Source organism: Pseudophryne corroboree, chromosome 5, assembly GCF_028390025.1.
Source record: "Pseudophryne corroboree isolate aPseCor3 chromosome 5, aPseCor3.hap2, whole genome shotgun sequence".
NCBI classification, from domain to species: Eukaryota; Metazoa; Chordata; class Amphibia; order Anura; family Myobatrachidae; genus Pseudophryne; species Pseudophryne corroboree.
Window position 1 is genome coordinate 118,866,631 of NC_086448.1, and position 24,728 is coordinate 118,891,358.

Below are 24,728 nucleotides of genomic sequence, written 5' to 3' on the forward strand. Positions count from 1 at the left end.
TTTGCAGACCAAGCACTCCTTTTTGCTAGCTGCATCGGCTCCGACTAATCTACTTGGGAGAGATTTACTGTGCAAAATGGGGTGCGTCATATATTGTACTCCTGGAGGTGTGTTCTTAGATATACCCGAGAATCACGCTCAGGAAGTGCAGGATATGCTAGACTCCCCTCAAAGGTTAATGTCACACACTGCTGTTACAAACAGGTGTCCATCCAAGGTAGAGGAAATGATCTCCCAGATACCGGAGTCACTTTGGACCAAGGATGGACAAGACACTGGATTAATGGCAAATGTAGCTCCTGTAGTAGTTCAAGTAAAAGATGGTAGGATAGCTCCAAAAATCCCACAGTATCCTCTGAAGCCAGAAGTGGAGTTAGGAGTTTACCCAGTAATAGAGCGCTTGCTACAACAGGGCATTCTGGTTAGGACGTCCAGCACTGCCAATAGTCCCATCTTCCCTGTGAAAAAGAGTGGGGGGAGGGGTTACAGGCTAGTGCAGGATTTAAGGGGGATCAACAAAATAGTTGAGAGCCAATTCCCCGTAGTGCCAAATCCAGCTGTCATCCTTATGCAAATCCCTCCCACTGCGAAATTTTTCACTGTTATTGACCTCTGCTCCGCTTTCTTTTCGGTCCCTCTGCACCCTGATAGCCAATATTTGTTTGCATTCACATACAGAGGAGTACAGTACACCTGGACTCGTTTACCACAAGGTTTCATTGACAGCCCAAGTATTTTCTCACAGGCTTTACATGACTGTTTACAATCCTTTCAACCTGAGAGCAGATCAGTATTAATACAGTATGTAGATGACTTACTGCTGTGTTCTGATTCACTGGAAGCATCCTTGAGAGACACGAAACAGCTTCTGTTTCATCTTTCTAATACGGGACACAAGGTTTCAAAGGATAAGTTACAGTTATGCCAGACCAAGGTAAAATATTTGGGACATTGTTTGACACAAGGACTGAGACACCTCACCGCTGATAGAATACAGGCGATTCGCGACATGACTCTGCCACAAACCCAGCAACAGATCTGCACTTTCCTAGGAATGTGTGGGTACTGCCGCAACTGGATCCCAGGGTTTTCCATACTAGCCTTACCTTTACAAGAGATGGTCTCATCAAACAAACCAGATCGGATTTCGCACACAGATGAGTCCGAACTGGCATTTAAGAGACTCAAACAGTGCCTATCGCAGGCACCAGCATTAGGTATGCCAGACTATGGGAAACCCTTTGAACTGTACGGAACGGAAAGTGCTGGGTGTGCGGCAGGTGTTTTAACCCAGAAACATGGTGATGCCAGCAGGCCGGTAGCCTACTACAGCGCTCAGCTAGACACCGTAGCACGATCTCTCCCCACATGCTTGCAAAGCGTTGCAGCGATAGCATTGCTAGTGAGTAAAAGCGAAGATGTAGTGTTGGGACACAACCTGACCATCCATACACCTCATGCAGTGTCAGCCTTACTGAATTCTGCCCAAACCAGACACGTCTCATCTGCACGGTTTACAAGGTGGGAATTAGCACTAATAGCCCCTGTAAACATCACCATAAGGAGATGCAGCGCACTAAATCCTGCAACGTATCTCCCAGGTGTGCCTGGACAGGCACAAAGGGTGGGGGATGAGAGTGATGGTGAAGGAGGATTTAGTACAGACACTGACACACATGATTGTATGGAATATTTGACCCAAAATTTCACTGCAAGGCCCGACATCAGTGACAACCCACTGGAAGGTGTAGATTTTACTTTTTACACTGACGGTAGTTGTCACAGGCAGACGGACTCGGGAGACTTGTGTACTGGATACGCAGTCGTAGATGACAAAGGTACCATAGAAGCGGAACCCCTGGGCCCACCTCACTCAGCACAAGTTGCTGAGCTGGTCGCCCTAAACAGAGCGTGTGAATTGGCTAAGGGTAAGTCAGCCAATATTTACACGGATTCTAGGTATGCCTTTGGAGTAGTGCATGATTTCGGGGCCCTATGGCGCCTCAGAAATTTAATGACGGCAGCTGGCACACCCGTGGCGCATGCGACCCACATCAAAAGACTTCTAGCAGCGATACAGGAACCTGACAGAGTGGCTGTTATCAAGTGTAAAGCCCACACATACAGCCAAGACCCAGTGTCACTTGGTAAAAGCCGGGCAGACGAAGCTGCTAAATCAGCAGCCAGTACCCCCATACAGACAGACATCACACAACTGATGGTATTCAATACCGTCAACACACAGAAATTGAGTAAAATGCAAAATTTGTGTTCCCCACAGGAAAAGGCAGTCTGGAGGTCAAAAGGATATGGCCAGGAGTCCTCAGGACTCTGGACAGATGGACAGGGTAAGCCAGTGGCACCCAGAGCATACCTTCCAAGTTTAGCTGAGGCGGCACATGGTCTGACTCATCTAGGCAAAGAAGGTATGTGCAAGTTGGTAAGAGCCTACTGGTGCGCACCAGGATTTTCTTCTCATGCAGGCAAGAGAGCAATGACATGCCTAACCTGTTTGAGGAAGAATATTGGAAAGGCGATACCAACTGAACCATCCCATATCCCGCCAACGGACGGCCCTTTTCAGGTAATACAAATTGATTTCATACAATTGCCACCTTGTAGAAATTTTAAGTATGTATTGGTTTGTATTGATGTGTTTTCAAATTGGGTTGAAGCGTTCCCCGCTGCCACAAATACTGCTGTGTTTACTGCAAAGAAAATTGTGCAGGAATTTGTGTGCAGGTATGCTATCCCTAGGATAATTGAAAGTGATAGGGGTACCCATTTTACAGGTGAAGTCTTTCAGGTAATGTGCAAGTTAATGGGAATTAATAGTAAGCTGCATACTCCGTACCGCCCACAGGCGAGTGCGAAAGTGGAAAGAGTAAACAGCACTATTAAGAACAAGTTGAGCAAAGTAATGGCTGAAACTGGATTGTTGTGGCCAGAAGCTTTGCCAATTGTATTATACAGCATCAGAACCACTCCCAGGTCCCCTCTTAATCTGTACCCCTTTGAAATTCTTTTTGGTCGACAACCCCATGTAATGATTGACCCCCAGGATGATTTGAAATGTAACAATGAAGTCACTGTAAAGTATTTGGTTAAGATGAGCAAGCAGTTGAGGAATCAGAATAGCAATCTAAAGCTGGTGATTCCTGATCTGCCAGACAGTAATTGTCATGACATTGAACCTGGGGATTATGTAATGATTCGCAATTTTCTACGCTCAGGTTGCCTGATTGACTGGTGGGAAGGACCGTACCAAGTCTTACTGACCAGCACAACAGCATTGAAGGTTGCCGAGAGGGAGACTTGGGTCCACTCGTCCCACTGTAAGAAGGTCGCTGACCCAGAGAAAGCTCGTGACAAAGAGCAGAGTGTGGAGGAAACCATATCACTGGAGTGTCTGTTCCGGGAAGGCTGAGAGGCAGGACTGTTGTCACAGCACCTGAGCACAGAGAACTACAAGATCAGAGGCGGTTGTCGCACCAAGTTTTCTTTCCCTTCTAGTTGTATTCTTTCCCCCATTACAACTTTTACTTTCTCCTCCTGTAAGATGGACTCGCCCCAAGAGACTGCAGTTCGTGTTTTCCTGTTGACCCTGTTGTTGACCAGAGCAGTCTGTTTCGGTGAGAGTACCAGTGAGGTCGAGAAAGGATCTGGAATGGGTTCTGATGACCAGGATGGATTCGTAGAATTCCGAGAGCAACACAATCACCGAGCAAAGGCAAGTATCAGAAAACGATCTGGTAGCCATGACACTAAGAGACATTGTGAAGGATTGTTAGCTGAAGAGAATTGTATCTGTAGGAATTGTGAAAATATAGTTGAGGACGGGTGCATCCAGAGATGTCAGTCCAGCATTAATATCAACATGGACCGTCATCCATTGAGTGACTATCACTCATTAGTGGGTAAGGTTTTAAACCAAACGGAATGCTGGGTGTGCTCACAAGTACCTCAAGGTCATAGGAAGTCAAGACTAGTGCCATACGCTTTAACGATAGATGAGGTACTTGAATTAAGGGATGGGAGACCGGTGGACAAGAAATTTAATATTTCTAAGCCTCCTAGTTTGAAGCTCCACCAATATCATGTGGATAGGTCCTTAACATGTTTTAACATTTCCATCCCCCGAAAGCCGGGAAATTGGGAAGTGACATGGAACAACCAAATCATGACATTCTCACACAGAGCCGATAGAATGCCCGTAGACTCAGAGCTTATACGCCAAATAGCCAGCGGTGGGAGATATTTTCAGTATAGGTACACTCTAGGAAGTAGGACCATGCGAGTTGGAGAAGTATCACCAGGATACTGTGCGCATATCATACAGCCTGATACGTGTACTAGACAAATGAGAGAGTTAGGAATAGGATTTTTCACCTGGAAGGTTTGTAATATGGTGATGTCATATTCTGTCCCATATGTCCTCCCCGATGATGCATATTTCATATGTGGGAGGAAGGCGTATAAGTGGCTTGCCCCAAACTCAGAGGGATTGTGTTACATTGGAAGAGTGTTGCCAGAAGTAATGACCATTACCCATGAAAAGATGAAAGACGTTCACCGCAATGCTCAAGCTCCTTACACTCACACCCATTACGAACACATTGTAAAGAGACACCTTATAGATAGGACAGAGCATGCAGCCGCTGATTTGATCCACGAATCCACCGGGATTCAACTCCTACTCGCGCTAGATATTACCCGTACCGCCAGGGGAGTTATAAATTTTAGGTATATAACTGCGCTAGCGAACCTGATAGACAATATCACCGAGATGTATGATGACACCTTTAGGTACACTGGGAGAGAATTGCAAGCTTACAAAACGGAACTGATCCAGCACAGGATGGTTCTAAATTACATCACAGCGGTGACAGGCGGGTATTGTGTCACCCTAGCAACTCAGTATGGTGTAAAGTGCTGCACGTATATCACAAACAGCACTGATGACCCAACCGAGATCATAGATCAAAAGATGGACGATATCTTGCAATTGAAGTGGGATTTCCGAAGGAGGCACAACCTTACCCTTACCTCTGTGAGTAATGAACTGACCGGCTGGGTATCATGGTTGGACCCACGCAATTGGTTCTCAGGTTTAGGAGAATGGGCCCAAAATGTTATCGTTACTGTAGGGAAATTCCTCTTATGTATCCTAGGAGTTGTCATAATGATTGGATTGATATTCAGATGTGTTCGGATTTTAATGAATTGCAAGCGTAGTACCAAATTGATGAGTTTGAGGAGCGAGGGCATTGTAACAACAACTGGTTTAATTTATGACCCATCAATCGAGACAATGTTGTGATAAAATGTGATTCCACGGTCCGTTTCTTTCACCCGTTTCTCCTTTGTTTTTCTCCAAGGTAAAAAGACACCGACTCGGAAGAAGATTTTGATGACCCTTTATACAGACCACTGATGAACTTTTATACAGACATTTTGATGAACTTTTAGAGACTTTAACTTTATGGACACTTGAAAAACTTTGCTTGCCATATACAGCAACCCGGACAAGACATCGACAAGACTTCAACAAGACATCCAAGGACAATCACATACCACATCATATGACTGCATTTATAACGCATGTTTCTTATCTTCATCTCTACGATCTTCAGGTAGTGACAAACATAGTCGACAGGTAATATAGGCACATATATTAGCACTCATATATTTTCCCCTTCGTGTATCATCAACTAATGTGCACCCCATTTGTTGGAACTAAAAGCCGAAAAGAGCTCGGTAGAGTTTGTTAGCCCACTTACAGACCCATAATACGGGATAAGAAGGATTCAATGTATACTTCGCAATACCTCGAAGCTTATTTTAGAACATGTACGGCACGATGATACATGACTCCTCAGACATAAATCTCATACATACATGCTTTTACTATCCCACTAGGTCATACATTTCCCACCTTCTCCTCTCCTCCCCACACCCAATCATAAATAGGTATTTCACGGTATTATATATTTTTCTGCTTAATTGTTTAGATAGTGGCAGTTATTGTTAACTGCCAAAGGGTGAACTGTCAAAGTCGAAAAATATCCTGATACATATGCCTTGTACTAACCCCTCATGCACATGCCCGCTGCACGTGCACACGCTCTGCCGTGCGTGCACATATCCGCAATTTGCGTAAGATCGCTCCGGCGATCACGCGCGGTGTATGCGCATTTACGGTAGAGTTTGTAAGCGTCTGGCGTGCGACTCGATCATAACATATTTAAGCCAAATAGCGTATATTGTAGTAAATATTCCCCTAGACAATGTCAGTAAGTATGTTCAGTTTAAACTGTTCCTGGACAGAGGGATTCCTCTTTGCATGATAGGAAGGGTCAGACAAAGGTTTAAAGGTGGTGTTTAGTATCCAGCTGTAGGGTATTTTATGAGTAACATTCCGATGCTAGTTAGGAAAGGATCGCTCGCTCCTGCGTATAGTTATGTACAAAAGTAGTTTATAGACATTTACTGTATTTGCTGTTCATTATCCATGCGGCGGGAATCCTGAGGATACCTCCCACCTGAGCAGTTGGAGAAAGACACAGCCCACCTGTTCAAACCCACCTATGACCTTTTGTTATAATGCAGAGACACATTCCTGTGTCCAATGAACAATGAGATTATAGGGACCATTGTATTGTTACTGTTACTGACCACCATTGCCTGTCCAGTCACTCACTCTCTCTCTGAAGGCTTTCTCTGTGAATGCTGAGGGCTGGATCAAGGACGCGCTTGCGAATCATCCCCACGTATGTATTATTCTCTGTAGCCATTTTGTTATCCATTTTGTTCGCCATTTGTTCTCATTGTGTTCTCATTCTGTCCGCTCTTGTTTGCGATCGTTCACTATTGTTCATGTATATTCTATTATTCTGTTTAGATTTCTCTGTTAGTTTGTAGTGTATAACTTGTACTGTGTTTCCCCTTTTACTCTAAATGATCCACGGCAGTGTTAGAACTGCTGCGGTTTTAAATCCAAACCAGGTCTTGTGTTTTCACTGTTTATTGCTAAGGGCTTTTCTTAGTGACTCAATTGTTCTAACACCATACACATTGCTTAGAAGGTTCTAATCATTACATCTTTTCGGTACTTGGTTATTAAGGTTTAGAGTATAAGTATATCCTCACTGTGTTTCAATTAGCAAGGTTTAAAAGGTTAACCACTGTGTGTGCCCGCTGTGTGTAATCCGTACACACAGCGCAGCGTGCGTACGCCAAGTGCGTACGCCAAGTGCGTACCACGTGCAGGTCTCTGTACGCAAATAGCGTGCAAAGTACGTAGCACGTGCACATGGTCTAGCGGCCATTACGGCTTTACGGTAGTGGTATATAGCTTCATGTTTAAAGGTAATATTTGACATTATCAATATATAGCAGTACGGTACAGTAGTCCACTGCTCTACCTCTGTGTCGTCAAGTATACTATTTATCCATACCTGTGCTGCATTTTAGTTGTGCGCAGTATATAGTAGGAGGGGACAGTGCAGAATGTTGCTGTGACCACCAGTATAAATATATAGCAGTACAGTACAGTAGTCCACTGCTCTACTTCTGTGTCGTCAAGTATACTATGCATCCATACCTGTGCTGCATTTTAGTTGTGCGCAGTATATAGAAGGAGGGGACAGTGCAGAATGTTGCTATGACCACCAGTATATATATAGCAGTACGGTACAGTAGTCCACTGCTCTACCTCCGTGTCGTCAAGTATACTATGCAGCCATACCTGTGCTGCATTTTAGTTGTGCGCAGTATATAGTAGGAGGGGACAGTGCAGAATGTTGCTGTGACCACCAGTATATATATAGCAGTACGGTACAGTAGTCCACTGCTCTACCTCTGTGTCGTCAAGTATACTATGCATCCATACCTGTGCTGCATTTTAGTTGTGCGCAGTATGTAGTAGGAGGGGACAGTGCAGAATGTTGCTGTGACCACCAGTATATATATAGCAGTACGGTACAGTAGTCCACTGCTCTACCTCTGTGTCGTCAAGTACACTATGCATCTGACAATGTCTATAATATTTGTCCTATTAAAAACACGTTAAAGGTTAAAGAACACAGTACGCAATTGGCGCAAAAAGTACCGCAAGGGTACGCCCTTAACTATACCTTAAGGAATGTACTTATACTGTAAACATTTGTGCAGTGATAATGTGTAGATGTAATGCAGTGTAACCTTGTTAGCTTAAAAGCTGTATGAGCGACTATGACGCTCTGAGAACCCCTTAGTAATACAATAATCAACCAAATACCGGTCTAAGGTTCTAACGCCTTTAGTGAGAGAATGAACGTTCAAAATAATAATACAATACAAGCTATACACTACCAAAATAACATAAAATATCTAACCAAGTAACTAACATATAATACAATAAAGACACAAGTACGTTTAAGGGGAAGGAGAGAGAGAGAGAGAGAGAGAGAGAGAGAGAGAATGGCTTACAATAACAATAAAGGCAATATGGTTGCAGAGAAACTTACACATGTGAGAAACAATCGCTGCGCAGTTAGTCAATGCTGAGAATCTTTGTGGAGAGAATACTTGAGCTTACCCATACTGGCTGTCCCTATATACACAACCCTACAATACCGCATGGGACAGAAGCTAGACTCCATTTTGGGAAAACTCCCATGATTCCAAAGACTGCAACACATGGTTCAAAGGGGGAGGAGAAAACACCCAGCAGCAGCCATTTTCTACAAACCAACTAATCTTATTCCACATTCCAATCCAACTAATTATATTCCACATTCCAATCCAACTAATTATATTCCACATTCCAATCCAACTTCCTAGAACCATCTTATTCAATTTCACATTCCAAACAAACTCAGTATCTCAATAACCAGAGCATATGGTATGCTGGCTATGCTATATGAATCATCACAAAACCAGATCACAATGTAACCACACATATCAGCCTGCCATTGCTACAAGCACATGACTACAGTAACAAAAGGAAGTATGTTTTGACTGCAAGCCTTCAGCAAGATGCATCATGTAAAACTACTATAATCTGTTATAAATCACCATCCATAAATGTATACCAGGAATACTATGCTACAGATTGTCTACTGTTCCAATTCATTACAGATTTCATAGAGTATTATCACCAACACATAACAATCACACAACTGCACAAGCCTCATTAACCTTAAGCCATTTGTGTCTCCACTAACTATTCAATACCAATCATTTCACAACTACTTTAAACTATTCTATGCCAATCAGCCATGTGGATTCAATACTTAGCCTTTCGCTTGGAGGTCAGTCCTGGGGATGAACCAGCCATGCTGCTGGGTGCTAGCTTAGTTCTGAGTCAGTGTCTGTGCCCTGTGATTTCCAGTGGATATAATCATACCTGCATTCCAGCTGTGGGGGGGTGTCAACCACAGGAAGTGTGTGTCTTTCACAGCATGTGGGCTAGCTGTATCAGTGACCTTGGTTATGCAAAACGTTGGGTGATGACTAACACATTCCTGTCTTGTGGAAAGCTATTGTTTGGCGAATACAAAACAAACCCTGTCTCTTGAGCTTTGTTTGATATTCTCAATGTCCACTTTCAGTTGAGACAATGACATCTCACAATCATTCTTCTGGAGAGAATCCTAAACCCAGGTGTTGGCCCTCTATTGAATCTCAAAGCTCAGTGTAATTAAAGGCTATTGTACTCCGTCTGCGGGACAGAAACTGACTATTCTTAGGTGTAATTTATTCGGAATACAATTAATCTTCAATTACTATTCCTGTGCTTAACTATGCATAAGAACATGTGAAGCCCTTTTAACATGCAAACTATTGTTTGGGGAATCTCTAAGGTCAAAGAGCCATCTCAAATATACCATACTTTGCTGAACTCAGGGGAATATTTACTTATAAAATACATTATTTTGGTTAAATATGCAGCGTGCACACACGCATGAAGTGCATATATGGCAACGTGCAGCGTGATATTTTTCTGACTTTGACAGTCCACCCTTTGGCAGTCACCAATAACTGCCACTTTCTAAAACATTTCAAAAAGAGAAAAATATATGTCATGTGTAAATACATTTCTATGATTGGGTAGGGGAGGAGAGAAGAAGGTAGGAAAAAGGTATGACCTAGTGAAATAGTAAAAGTATGTATGTATGAATCCATGTTTGGGGGGTCATGTATCATCATGCCGTACGTGTTTTAAATCAAGCTTCGAGGTATTGCGAAGTATACATTTGAATTCCTTCTTATCCCGTATTAGGGGTCTGTGGATGGGCTGTCAAACTTTACCGAGCTCTTTTCGGCTTTTGGTTGCAACAAAATGGGGGAGCACATTTTAGTTGATGATACATGAATGGGGGAGGTATGTGAGTGCTGATATCTGTGCCTGTATTCCCTATCGACTATGTGTGTTATTACCTGAAGGTTGTAGAGATGAAGATAAGAAACAATTATAGTAAATGCAGTGGTATTCTATGTGAGGTTAATATACATTCGTTGATTGGAGTCTTGTCTGATGTCTTGTGTTGACTGTAGTCTCCTTGTGCTTTTGCCAATAAACGCAAGCAAAGCTTTATCAATGTCCATAGACTTACAAAAAGTGTTGGGCTAGCGTAAAATTAACGTGACTAGGGATATGGGGGTCTATGGCATAGTCCATCAGTTGTCTGTATACAAGGTCGTCAAAATCCTCTTCCAAGCGGGTCTTTTTACCTTGGAGAAAAACAAAGGAGAAACGGGTGAAAGAAACAGGTCGTGGAATCACCTTTTATCACAGCGTGGTTTCAATGGTTGGGTCGTAAATCAAATCCATTTTGTTATGCGATACAGTCATTACTTCAGGTAGTACTTTTCCAATATAACACAATCCTTCTGAGTTTGGGGCAAGCCACTTATACGCCTTCCTCCCGCATATGAAATATGCATCATCGGGGAGGACATATGGGACAGAGTATGTCATTACCATGTTACACATTTTCCATGTGAACTCTCCTAACCCTAATTCTCCCATCTGTTTAGTACACCTATCAGTTTGTACGATCTGTGCACTGTATCCTGGTGATACTTCTCCAACTCTCATGGTCCTACTTCTTAGGGTATACCTATATCGGAAATATTTTCCACTATCGGCTATGTGGCGTATGAGCTCTGTATCTGTAGGCATTCTATCGGCTCTATGTGAAAAGGTCATGGTTTTGTTATTCCATGACACTTCCCAATTTCCCGGCTTTCGGGGATTGGAAATGTTAAAACATATTAGGGATCTATCCACATGATATTGGTGGAGCTTCAAACTAGGAGGACTGGAGATATTAAACCTCCTGTCCACCGGCCTCCCACCACTTAGCTCAAGTACCTCCCCTACCGTTAAAGGGAATGGTACTAATCCTGATTTGCTATGACCTTGGGGTACTTGAGAGCATACCCAACAATCTGTCTGATTTAACACATTACCCACTAAGGAGTGATAGTCACTCAATGGATGCCGGTCCATGTGAATATTAAAACTGGACTGACATTTCTTGATGCACCCATCCTCAACTACATTGTCACAGAGTCTACAGATACAGTTCTCTTTTTCAGCTAACAATCCTTCACAATGTTTACAAATAACATGGTTGCTAGATCGTTTCCGGTACTCGCCTTTGCTTGGTGGTTGTGTTGCTATTGGAAATATACACCTCCGTCTCAGTCATCGGAACCTTTCTGGATCCTTTCTCGACCTCATTGGTACTCTCACCGAAACAGACTGCTCTGGTCAACATCATGGTCAACAGGAAAATCCATATCACAGTCTCTTGGGGCAAGTCCATCTTACAGGAGGAGAAAAGGAGAAATTTGTAATGGGGGTACAGGAAAACAGTTTGAGGGGGAGAGAAACTTGTTACGATAATTAGTTCTCTAGTCTTGTTGTTCTTCTTGTTCTGCTGTCATCTCAAAGGTGCTGTCTCTCAGTCTTCCAACCGAACACTCTGGTGATACAATATTTCTTCCAAACCAGCGATCTTTCTGTAAGGAGTAAAAATCTTGCATTACCATTTGTCTAACTGATGTGTGACATACCATCTTTAACATATGAAAACATGAGTGAGAAGAGAGAAAAAAAAAAAAAAAAGAAAAGAGAGAGAGAACAATTCATATATATATATATATATTACATAAACCAACAATAAACAACAACAGGGAAAAACATTTTTCAAACATTTTAAAACATTGTTCATCAGGTTGTCATATCTACATGTCCAATGGTATCCTTGCGCAGTCCCTCCCACCAGCACCTCCATACTCCACCCTTTGTATCTGGCCAGGATACATTGATGTGGGTAGGTCATGCTGGGGTTTGGTAGACTTCTGCAAAGACCAAGTAGCTATGCAATGTTTGAGTCCTGCCGATAACCGTCAGAGATGGGGAAAAAGAAAACATTTCACAGATACATTACAAATTTTATCCGGTCATTCCTGTGTCCTCAAGGAATGACCTCCCAATTTATTAACAATAACCTCAGGCTTACCATCAGTCCTAATGATCACCTTTCCTGATTGCATGTTACAGATGCAGCCCAAAACTCCTTCCTATGTGATCCCTGATTACAATTTGGTGTGTCATAACTTTGCTCATATCTTTGTCTAGGGGGTTTATATGAATTTGGTCTACTTCTTGATCTACAATCTCTTGCAAAATGACCTTCCTTCTGGCAATTATAATACCTTTTCACCTTTGACTTACCCACAGGGATCTAGGGCTTCTTTGTTTCCCTGTGTTTGATGATGTTTTGCTCATGCCCAACAGCGGAGTTCCTTAATGCAGTTACTGGGTTATTTCTCCAGTTAGGTAGAGAGGCTTGTATACTCGTTCTTAATACTTCCTTTAAACCATTTATTAACACCTAAACTGCTACTTTCCTGTAGTGTACATTTGTTTTAATATATTGTGTTCACCCTGACAGGATTTTGTTCCATTATGCTATTTTGTGTTAACTCTTTGGTGTAAGATGCATTTGTCTGTGAGTAACATACAATACCGTACTTACCTGCTGACACGACCTCACCTGACCCTCCGTTAGGAGGTTCTGCTATTGCCTTTACCAACTTGGCCGTGTCCCTCTGGGTGTCTCGTATGATGACTGCTGGGTAAAGTGTTGACATCGTGTTGGTTTCACCTTCTCGCTGGTAATCCTGAGGGGAGTTTAACATGGGGTGCGACTTGCACAGGTTAACATTTGTAATTTTTTACACTTTCATTTTTATAAACATTATTACATTTGTTACTTTCATTCTTAATATAGTTACTAAGTGCATTTTTATCGTACACCATCGCCATTCTCTGCAACCATAATCCTCTCCATTGCCATGTCTCTCTTCACAAGATGAGAGTTTGACATGTAAGTTAAATTTCTTTGTATTTCACCTTTGTGTTGCCATAACTGTAAATAATCATAATGTTTGATCCGTCTCTTTGCAGATTTAATGAGACATATCCTTCTCCTTAGGTTCTGTAACACATCTGGGCTAAAGCTGCCTACTCTTGGGAACTTCTCCCCGTCATGTACAGTCATTCTTTCCCATTCATCACATAAAACCTCTGTGTGTGAACCGTATTTTTCACACATTACATACCTTGCCGACCCGATTGGTCGGTTTACTGAGTCAACCCGAACCGAGGTTGATCGCCCCCTACCTGAACAACTGGCCCCCATAACTTGCAGGTGTTGCTTTCACTACCTCTGACCTTCAAATCAGGGTCTTCAGCGAACCCTTACAAAAACCAAGATGTCCGGGGCAGGCCAGCGGCGAAGTTTACCGAGTACTCCACTCACTCCTCGCCCACGTTGGCCAGTACTGCAATCACTGTATCCAGAGCTGTTGTACCCAACCTAGGGCCCCTATGAACCTTTACTTACTGGGGCGTGTTGGACCTACCAGTCCCCAGCAAGTATCGGTTGTTGGATAGTTCCCGAGTGACCAGCGAACCTCCCTTAAAATAAAAAAAATTTCACAAATCACGTTAAAATGTACAAATAGCGTTTATGACCCCTCTAGCGTACGCAAATGGTACTGGGTCAAATTACTAACTAATGCACACAATTACATGCGGTACAATCGTTCGGCACATAAGCAACTAATCTTATGTGCGGAGCGACCAGTGGAATCGAAAATTGCGGCTGCGAATTCCTTCAGCCAGAGCTTTAATGGCCTATATGGGTTCTGCACCAACCCCCTGGGTTGTGCTCCTTTCTCTATAGCGGACTTCTTAGTCTGCTGTACCTGGACCTCCTGGTCTGTTCCGGACCTCCTGGTCTGCTATACTCTAATGCTCAAATTTATGTTTAACAAGGGATGCCTCCCCAGCCACCATGCACGTCACTTACATGTATGTACCTCACGAGAACTCGACTTCTTGTGGTTCAACCCAAAAATTGTAAAAACATATATATACAAACACTCACTCACCACATGTACACTTTACTTTTGTTTCTATTTCTGCGCAGAAATTTCTTTCCTTTAGACCAGATGAGTCGTAAATTTAGAGAAGGATCTATTAGTTTAAATTTCGGACACTAAAATTGACTTGCGCTATTTATCGCGTTGCCACCTTTTCGCCTGTTAAAATAATACTATAGTGTGATTTGAGTTACGTGGGCGTACCCAGACGCTCCGTTGCGTAATATACGCTGCGTGCGTCGGCCTTTACGTTGCGTACACTAGTCTAACCCTTTTGTTATAAACACGTGTATGCCAGCCAGATATGTCCACAGAAATACAATTAACACGTTTATCAATGTAGATGGTCTTCAATCATCTACCGAGCACCACCCAGGTCTTTCCTTGTATCTTAGGCAAAGCTGTGTGCGTGCTTTACAAATTACCCCTTAATGTATTACTTTTACTCTTTAACTTCTAATAGCAACAAATCTTTCTTAGCACGTTATCAATTGTGAAATGGCAAACAGGAAGGTAGATGTGAAGATTACACAAATGAACATGCAATTCTAAATTTAATTTAATAACATACATTTATGTAAGCACACGCATATAGATATTACATATAAGTACCAATCACTATTACTTATGATTGACTATGATATAGATTAAATAAATGCATTAAAAAAAACTCATTAAATGATGATTTCTTTTTGACAATGGATGGCTGATTATTTCCTGAGTCAACTGAAAATCAGCCGCTTAGGGGGGAAAAAAATTGACCTTCCCAAAATGGCCGCTGCTCCTCCCCCTTCCACATCCATGAGGGCTACACAAAATGGTGGACAGACCATTTGTCACAAAGAAAATCATCATGCCAGCTCCTTTTAGTTATCACGCGATGCAGAGCGATTAAAAATAATTTTAAACCTATTTAAACAGACAAACCATCCAATCTGCGTGTGTAGTTGGCACCAAATAGAAATAAAAACCAGATTTACAAAGACAATAACGTACTGTTCTTACCTTCCAGTTCCCGAATTCCCTCAGCACTCCTTACCAAGTGAAGCAGACAATTAACTGGTCAGCACTGCAGTATCCCCGACCTCCAAACGGTTTAACGAGGGATACTACCTTTTCCGCCCTTTGCTGACCGATAATGTCTGCTAAAATTACCTAGTGCAGATATGTGAAGACCGGAGGAGAGCCCCCAATTGACAATGTCTATAATATTTGTCCTATTAAAAACACGTTAAAGGTTAAAGAACACAGTACGCAATTGGCGCAAAAAGTACCGCAAGGGTACGCCCTTAACTATACCTTAAGGAATGTACTTATACTGTAAACATTTGTGCAGTGATAATGTGTAGATGTAATGCAGTGTAACCTTGTTAGCTTAAAAGCTGTATGAGCGACTATGACGCTCTGAGAACCCCTTAGTAATACAATAATCAACCAAATACCGGTCTAAGGTTCTAACGCCTTTAGTGAGAGAATGAACGTTCAAAAAGAATAATACAATACAAGCTATACACTACCAAAATAACATAAAATATCTAACCAAGTAACTAACATATAATACAATAATGACACAAGTACATTTAAGGGGAAGGAGAGAGAGAGAGAGAGAGAGAGAGAGAGAGAGAGAGAGAGAGAATGGCTTACAATAACAATAAAGGCAATATGGTTGCAGAGAAACTTACACATGTGAGAAACAATCGCTGCGCAGTTAGTCAATGCTGAGAATCTTTGTGGAGAGAATACTTGAGCTTACCCATACTGGCTGTCCCTATATACACAACCCTACAATACCGCATGGGACAGAAGCTAGACTCCATTTTGGGAAAACTCCCATGATTCCAAAGACTGCAACACATGGTTCAAAGGGGGAGGAGAAAACACCCAGCAGCAGCCATTTTCTACAAACCAACTAATCTTATTCCACATTCCAATCCAACTAATTATATTCCACATTCCAATCCAACTAATTATATTCCACATTCCAATCCAACTTCCTAGAACCATCTTATTCAATTTCACATTCCAAACAAACTCAGTATCTCAATAACCAGAGCATATGGTATGCTGGCTATGCTATATGAATCATCACAAGACCAGATCACAATGTAACCACACATATCAGCCTGCCATTGCTACAAGCACATGACTACAGTAACAAAAGGAAGTATGTTTTGACTGCAAGCCTTCAGCAAGATGCATCATGTAAAACTACTATAATCTGTTATAAATCACCATCCATAAATGTATACCAGGAATACTATGCTACAGATTGTCTACTGTTCCAATTCATTACAGATTTCATAGAGTATTATCACCAACACATAACAATCACACAACTGCACAAGCCTCATTAACCTTAAGCCATTTGTATCTCCACTAACTATTCAATACCAATCATTTCACAACTACTTTAAACTATTCTATGCCAATCAGCCATGTGGATTCAATACTTAGCCTTTCGCTTGGAGGTCAGTCCTGGGGATGAACCAGCCATGCTGCTGGGTGCTAGCTTAGTTCTGAGTGAGTGTCTGTGCCCTGTGATTTCCAGTGGATATAATCATACCTGCATTCCAGCTGTGGGGGTGTGTCAACCACAGGAAGTGTGTGTCTTTCACAGCATGTGGGCTAGCTGTATCAGTGACCTTGGTTATGCAAAACGTTGGGTGATGACTAACACATTCCTGTCTTGTGGAAAGCTATTGTTTGGCGAATACAAAACAAACCCTGTCTCTTGAGCTTTGTTCGGTATTCTCAATGTCCACTTTCAGTTGAGACAATGACATCTCAGCAATCATTCTTCTGGAGAGAATCCTAAACCCAGGTGTTGGCCCTCTATTGAATCTCAAAGCTCAGTGTAATTAAATGCTATTGTACTCCGTCTGCGGGACAGAAACTGACTATTCTTAGGTGTAATTTATTCGGAATACAATTAATCTTCAATTACTATTCCTGTGCTTAACTATGCATAAGAACATGTGAAGCCCTTTTAACATGCAAACTATTGTTTGGGGAATCTCTAAGGTCAAAGAGCCATCTCAAATATACCATACTTTGCTGAACTCAGGGGAATATTAACTTATAAAATACATTATTTTGGTTAAATATGCAGCGTGCACACACGCATGAAGTGCATATATGGCAACGTGCAGCGTGATATTTTTCTGACTTTGACACATCCATACCTGTGCTGCATTTTAGTTGTGCGCAGTATATAGTAGGAGGGGACAGTGCAGAATGTTGCTGTGACCACCAGTATATATATATAGCAGTACGGTACAGTAGTCCACTGCTCTACCTCTGTGTCGTCAAGTATACTATGCATCCATACCTGTGCTGCATTTTAGTTGTGCGCAGTATATAGTAGGAGGGGACAGTGCAGAATGTTGCTGTGACCACCAGTATATATATAGCAGTACGGTACAGTAGTCCACTGCTCTACCTCTGTGTCGTCAAGTATACTATGCATCCATACCTGTGCTGCATTTTAGTTGTGCGCAGTATATAGTAGGAGGGGACAGTGCAGAATGTTGCTGTGACCATCAGTATATATATAGCAATACGGTACATTAGTCCACTGCTCTACCTCTGTGTCGTCAAGTATACTATGCATCCATACCTGTGCTGCATTTTAGTTGTGCGCTGTATATAGTAGGAGGGGACAGTGCAGAATGTTGCTGTGACCACCAGTATATATGTAGCAGTACGGTACAGTAGTCCACTGCTCTACCTCTGTGTCGTCAAGTATACTATGCATCGATACCTGTGCTGCATTTTAGTTGTGCGCAGTATATAGTAGGAGGGGACAGTGCAGAATGTTGCTGTGACCACCAGTATATATATAGCAGTACGGTACAGAAGTCCACTGCTCTACCTCTGTGTCGTCAAGTATACTATGCATCCATACCTGTGCTGCATTTTAGTTGAGCACAGTATATAGTAGGAGGGGACAGTGCAGAATGTTGCTGTGACCACCAGTATATATATATAGCAGTACGGTACAGTAGTCCACTGCTCTACCTCTGTGTCGTCAAGTATACTATGCATCCATACCTGTGCTGCATTTTAGTTGTGCGCAGTATATAGTAGGAGGGGACAGTGCAGAATGTTGCTGTGACCACCAGTATATATATAGCAGTATGGTACAGTAGTCCACTGCTCTACCTCTGTGTCGTCAAGTATACTATGCATCCATACCTGTGCTGCATTTTAGTTGTGCGCAGTATATAGTAGGAGGGGACAGTGCAGAATGTTGCTGTGACCATCAGTATATATATAGCAGTATGATACATTAGTCCACTGCTCTACCTCTGTGTCGTCAAGTATACTATGCATCCATACCTGTGCTGCATTTTAGTTGTGCGCTGTATATAGTAGGAGGGGACAGTGCAGAATGTTGCTGTGACCACCAGTATATATATAGCAGTACGGTACAGTAGTCCACTGCAATACCTCTGTGTCGTCAAGTATACTATGCATCCATACCTGTGCTGCATTTTAGTTGTGCGCAGTATATAGTAGGAGGGGACAGTGCAGAATGTTGCTGTGACCACCAGTATATATATAGCAGTACGGTACAGAAGTCCACTGCTCTACCTCTGTGTCGTCAAGTATACTATGCATCCATACCTGTGCTGCATTTTAGTTGAGCGCAGTATATAGTAGGAGGGGACAGTGCAGAATGTTGCTGTGACCACCAGTATATATATATAGCAGTACGGTACAGTAGTCCACTGCTCTACCTCTGTGTCGTCAAGTATACTATGCATCCATACCTGTGCTGCATTTTAGTTGTGTGCAGTATATAGTAAGAAGGGACAGTGCAGAATGTTGCTGTGACCACCAGTATATATATTACAGTACGGTACAGTAGTCCACTGCTCTACCTCTGTGTCATCAAGTATACTACAAAAGTTCAGTAAAATGACCCAAAAATCTAAATTAAAAGCATCTGATGAGAAGTGTAAACTTGCCAATATGCCATTTACAACACGGAGTGGCAAGGAACGGCTGAGGCCCTGGCCTATGTTCATGGCTAGTGGTTCAGATTCACATGAGGATGGAAGCACTCATCCTCTCGCTAGAAAACTGCAGTGCCACTCCTAGATGGGCCAGGTGTTTGTGTCGGCCACTTGGGTCGCTTAGCTTAGCCATCCAGCGACCTTGGTGCACCTCTTTTTTTCTTTGCATCATGTGCTGTTGGGGGACTATTTTTTAAATCTGCCATCCTGTCTGACACTGCAGTGCCACTCCTAGATGGGCCAGGTGTTTGTCGGCCACTTGGGTCGCTTAGCTTAGTCACACAGCTACCTCATTGCACCTCTTTTTTTCTTTGCATCATGTGCTGTTTGGGGACTATTTTTTAAATCTGCCATCCTGTCTGACACTGCAGTTCCACTCCTAGATGGGCCATGTGCTTGTGTCGGCCACTTGGGTCACTTAGCTTAGTCACAATGCTACCTCATTGCACCTCTTTTTTTCTTTGCATCATGTGCTGTTTGGGGACTATTTTTTAAATCTGCCATCCTGTCTGACACTGCAGTGCCACTCCTAGATGGGCCAGGTGTTTGTGTCAGCCACTTGGGTCGCTTAGCTTAGTCACACAGCTACCTCATTGCACCTCTTTTTTTCTTTGCATCATGTGCTGTTTGGGGACTATTTTTGAAATCTGCCATCCTGTCTGACACTGCAGTGCCACTCCTAGATGGGCCAGGTGTTTGTGTCGGCCACTTGGGTCGCTTAGCACAGCCATCCAGCGACCTCGGTGCAAATTTTAGGACTAAAAATAATATTGTGAGGTGTGAGGTGTTCAGAATAGACTGGAAATGAGTGGGAATTATGGTTATTGAGGTTAATAATACTATGGGATCAAAATGACCCCCAAATTCTATGATTTAAGCTGTTTTTGAGGGGTTTTTGTAAAAAAACACCCGAATCCAAAACACACCCGAATCCGACAAAAAAATTTCAGGAAGGTTTTGCCAAAACGCGTCCGAATCCAAAACACGGCCGTGGAACCGAATCTAAAACCAAAACACAAAACCCGAAAAATTTCCGGTGCACATCACTAGTGGCAAGTAAAGCGTTTTCTCCCGTTAAAGTTTACGAATTAGCTAAGTGGATGGGTTTTTATCCAGATTCCCTTTCTGGTCATTTTTTAGTGGATGGTTTCCGTTTTGGTTTTAGGCTGCCCATTTCTGATTCCGTTATCATTATCGCTTGCCGCAATTTGAGATCTGCGCGTGATTTCCCCCAGGTTGTTCCTCGGAAAGTTGCGTCTGAAGTGCCCTTGGGAGGCATGTGCGGCCCTTTCCCGTCACCTCCCTTGCCCGGTCTATGCATTTTGCCCTTGGGAGTAATTCCCACAAAGGCCCCGGGTCAGTTCTGCCTCATTCAGCACTTGTCACACCCACATGGTGGTTCAGTCAACTACGCTATCCTGACGGAGGCCTGTCGTGTTCGGTACCAATCTTTTCATGAGGCCCTTCAGTTAGTTAAGGAGGCTGGCCCTGGTGCGCTGATGGCCAAACTGGACTTTGAGTCCGCGTTTCGTCTTCTTCCAATTCATCCCGATTTCCTGCGGTTTCATGGTTTCCGTTTAGGGGGCAGTTACTACGTGGATAAGTGCTTGCCTATGGGGTGTTCTGTCTCTTGTGCCTACTTTGAGAAATTCAGCTCTTTCTTACATTGGTGTATTCAGTCGGCCTCCGGTCACCCCGGGGTTGCCCATTGCATAGATGATTTTCTCTTCGTAGTCCCAAGGGATAGTTCGGTTTGCGGTAATGTTTTAGGCCTAGCACAGCATTTGTTCAGTATACTTGGGGTCCCCATGGCCCCTGATAAGACTGAGGGTCCCACTTGTTGTCTGAGTTACTTGGGTATTGAAATCGACATGGTGGCCGGTTGTTGCCGGCTATCTGCTGGTAAGGTTCATAAACTCATGGGCCTTATAGATGAGTGTCTCAGTAGACATAGGGTCAGACTCAAGCAGGTTCAATCGTTACTTGGTTCTTTCAACTTTGCATGCAGGATCATCCCCATGGGGCAGGTTTTTTTGCCATAAGCTTGAGAGGTCCACGGCGGGTGTTTCTAAGCCCTATCACACCGTCTACCTGTCTCGCGAGATCAAGGATGATTTGTGTGTCTGGTCCACTTTCCTGGTTTCTTTCAATCAGCAGGTGTTACGGCCGTCCGAGCGTTGTTGTAATGATTCCCTACAACTTTTCACGGGCGCTGCTGGTGGTTCGGGTTTTGGTGCCTTTTTTAAGGACGAGTGGTGCGGTTTTCCTTGGCCTGTTTCATGGGTTTTGCGTGGTTTTACCAGGAACTTGCTTCTTCTGGAGCTCTTCCCATTAATTGAGGCGGTGGAGTAGTGGTCCTCTAGTTTGGCCGACCAGAGCATTGTTTTTCGCTGTGATAATTTAGGTGTCGTGCATGTGGTTAATAACCAGCGCTCCTCCTCTCCCCAGGCCTTGCGCTTGTTGCGGCATTTGGTGCTCAAATGCCTGACACACAATATTCATTTCATGGCTAAACATGTCCCGGGTGTCGACAATGGGATAGCGGACTCTCTTTCCCATTTTGAGTTTGCAAAATTCTGGGAACTAGTTCCGGAGGCGGCGACGTTCGGTTTGTCATGCCCGCCCTTCCTGTGGCAGTTCATTGAGTAGTTTCCTGGGTAGGTTGGGAGTTCAATTCTGGCATTTGGCTTTGCAGTTTCCCACGGTGGGAAGCCTTGCGCTTTGTTTGCGATTTTCTTTCAGGATGTCAGTTTGTACCAGGTAGCGGCTATTCCTGCTGCCGTTAGTTTTCAGTGCTGCGGTGAGTGGGTCCTATCCGCACGGATATGGTCAGCTGCTCCGGCTGTGGCTTCGAGTCTCAAGTGCATACATGTTGGTAACATTTTCGTTGCGCCTGTTGCGCTAACCCAAAAACTTTGTTTACCCATCAGTTTTTGAATGGCTAGCGTTCAGGAATTGAGGGTTCGAAGTGAATTTTTTAATTTTCCTCCAAGGGGGCCGAATTACAATTGGCACAATCACAGTCCATGGGAGGTTTTTGGAGTTTTCTCCTTCACTTGGGTTTTTTCCTTTCCGTTCTTGTTGTATTCTTGTCTCTGAATTGTTGCTGATGTTAGGGTTTTACTTTTTCAGCTGCATTGGATTCCTTGGAACAGATTTGGTTGGTTGGCCATTCTAAAAATTTTTGGGTGGGGAGGCATCCTATGGCGGGACAAACGGCTGACTTTTTTCGTGACAGAGTAGTCAGATGGTAAGGTGTAAGGGGTTTGCATTGGGTTGGTTTGCTTCAGCTTCTTTTCCGTCACGAGCAAAGGTGGGGCCGGCCCGACTGGATCGTTATTCACCTTGGCGGGAATGACATGGGTTGAGATAAGGGCAGCGACCTTATCCTAAGTGTCAAGACGGATTTGCTGGCGTTGCGAGCCTCTTGGCCTTGAGTGAAAGTGATGTGGTCGGATATTGTGCCTCGTTTTCACTGGCGGGGTGCGGTCCGCTTTTCTGTTATAGAGAAAGCTCGTAAGAAGGTGAATTCCGTGGTGTCTGTGTGTGTGAAAGTCATAGGTGGTTTGGTGGTTCGGCATCCACTGCTGGTCCTTCGTAGCTTGCAGTTTTATAGGGAGGACGGTGTTCACCTTTCCCCTGCGAGCATCTGTGTTTTTCTGGAGAGCATTTTTAACTGTTTGAATGGTTTGTTTCAGGTTTTTGGTTCTCTTCTGTTGGATGACGTTCTGCGGTTTAGTTAAACCTTGTTGTGGCGGAAAGTCGCTACCAGCCAGCGGTGAAAGTTTGCATAAGTGGTCACTGCGGGGCACCCCCTTTTGGTAAGACGTGAGTGTGTCCTCCCCCTGCGGGTGGACTACGGACATTCCCGTGTGGTTTCGTCCATTGCTCTGCTAGAGCAAACGGTGGTGAGTCATACACAGTGTGGGTTATGCTTTAGGAGGCGGTGGTAAGTCACCTCCTAGGTTATTTGGTATTATTCTAGTTGACTGGTGCTGGTGAGTTAGTAGTCCCTTTCTTTGCCATCCTCCAATACATAGTTGAAATTAGGTCATCAAACTATAAATACCTGTTGACCTTTTAAATCTAGCAGTTGGTGTCCGTGTCGTTATTTCTTAGTTATAAGCTAGTTGATACACTGCTCAAATAAATAAAGGGAACACTAAAATAACACATCCTAGATCTGAATGAATGAAATATTCTTATTAAATACTTTGTTCTTTACATAGTTGAATGTGCTGACAACAAAATCACACAAAAATTATCAATGGAAATCAAATTTATTAACCCATGGAGGTCTGGATTTGGAGTCACACTCAAAATTAAAGTGGAAAAACACACTACAGGCTGATCCAACTTTGATGTAATGTCCCTAAAACAAGTCAAAATGAGGCTCAGTAGTGTGTGTGGCCTCCACGTTCCTGTATGGCCTCCCTACAATGCCTGGGCATGCTCCTGATGAGGTGGTGGATGGTCTCCTGAGGGATCTCCTCCCAGACCTGGACTAAAGCATCCGCCAACTCCTGGACAGTCTGTGGTGCAACGTGGCGTTGGTGGATGGAGCGAGACATGATGTCCCAGATGTGCTCAATTGGATGCAGGTCTGGGGAACGGGCGGGCCAGTCCATAGCATCAATGCCTTCGTCTTGCAGGAACTGCTGACACACTCCAGCCACATGAGGTCTAGCATTGTCTTGCATTAGGAGGAACCCAGGGCCAACCGCACCAGCATTTGGTCTCACAAGGGGTCTGAGGATCTCATCTCGGTACCTAATGGCAGTCAGGCTACCTCTGGCGAGCACATGGAGGGCCGTGCAGCCCCCCAAAGAAATGCCACCCCACACCATTACTGACCCACTGCCAAACCGGTCATGCTGGAGGATGTTGCAGGCAGCAGAATGTTCTCCTTGGCGTCTCCAGACTCTGTCACGTCTGTCACATGTGCTCAGTGAGAACCTGCTTTCATCTGTGAAGAGCACAGGGCGTCAGTGGCGAATTTGCCAATTTTGGTGTTCTCTGGCAAATGCCAAACGTCCTGCACGTGTTGGGCTGTAAGCACAACCCCCACCTGTGGATGTCGGGCCCTCATACCACCCTCATGGAGTCTGTTTCTGATCGTTTGAGTAGACAAATGCACATTTGTGGCTTGCTGGAAGTCATTTTCTAGGGTTCTGGCAGTGCTCCTCCTGTTCCTCCTTGCACAAAGGCGGAGGTAGCGGTCCTGCTGCTGGGTTGTTGCCCTCCTACGGCCTCCTCCATGTCTCC